Consider the following 1,067-nt stretch of genomic DNA (forward strand, 5'->3'; position numbering starts at 1 on the left):
TTGTTCCAATGATCGGACAGCGGCTGAGGAAAAGTGTCCTTTACATGGCTTCAGATGGAAGACACCAGGTCAATGTACATGATTTGTAACATGTGGATGAAATAAAGAGCACAAGAGCCTGACTGGAAACATTGTGTGTGAAGTGGTGATTTTATCTTGACAGTCAATGAATCACACGTCCATCCATCAGACTTCTTGTAGAGAAGACAACATACATAATATTATCTCAGAGACAGAAATCACATCAGACTTCATGAATGACAGCAGAACACTGTGGTCCTGTTCTTAGCTTGAAATTCAAGGTAGTTGTACTTTTCTTAGAGTATTTCCAAATGATGCAACTTTATACTTCGACTGCGACTTCATCTCAGAGGCAGATATTCAACTTTTTACTCCACTACATTAATGTGACAGCTCAGATTCTTTTTGAAAACAAAAACCCGCATAATTAATGACATGTAATCCTCTTTTCAAAAAGGTGAAGTAAACTTGTTGTTTTGTGACTGTCACTCTCCAGGCTGCATAGGAAATATACTCAAACTAGAAATATTACTGCTACACGATCCAGTAGTGGTGTTTGTGGTGATGATGGCAGCAGTGTTGATATCAGTAACAGTCAGAGGTGTCAAAAGTATTCACATTTATTACCCAAGTAGAAGTATAGATACTAGGGTTTAAAAAGACTTCTGTAGAAGTTAAAGTATCAACTCAAGCTTTTTACTCAAGTAGAAGTGTAGAAGTACTGGCTTTAAAAGTACTTAAAGTATAAAAGTAAAAGTAATGTAAAGGCATTAGGCATACTGTAAATCCATCAAATGTTATAGGCCCCGCGCCTCAGTGGCCTATAGTGCTCTACACCAGTGGTCCCCAACCTTTTCCTAACTGCGGACCGGTCAACGCTTGACATTTTTAATGCGGACCTGGGGGGGGGGAGTCATTTCGAAATAAAACAAAGTTTCAAAATAAAAGACCGCTCGACTTAGACTGGGACTATAATAGAGGGGGACTTACTACTCTATCTACAGTTGGTAGGAGAAGAAGAAAATATTAAGTATTAAGTAATATTT

The 1,067-nt window shown here is 38.2% G+C and overlaps 2 protein-coding genes across 3 annotated transcripts in view; one reads left to right on the forward strand and one right to left on the reverse strand.

Moving 5' to 3' along the window:
• Nucleotides 1-1,067, reverse strand: part of LOC104935020 (butyrophilin-like protein 2) — a gene marked incomplete at its 3' end in the record, with an annotated part of 550,859 nt that overhangs the window by 317,441 nt on the left and 232,351 nt on the right. The window lies entirely within an intron of this gene.
• The window catches only part of LOC104935135 (V-set domain-containing T-cell activation inhibitor 1), a 592,626-nt gene that overhangs the window by 3,240 nt on the left and 588,319 nt on the right, over nucleotides 1-1,067 (forward strand). The window lies entirely within an intron of this gene.

This window comes from Larimichthys crocea, chromosome XIV, assembly GCF_000972845.2.
Source record: "Larimichthys crocea isolate SSNF chromosome XIV, L_crocea_2.0, whole genome shotgun sequence".
NCBI lineage: Eukaryota > Metazoa > Chordata > Actinopteri > Sciaenidae > Larimichthys > Larimichthys crocea.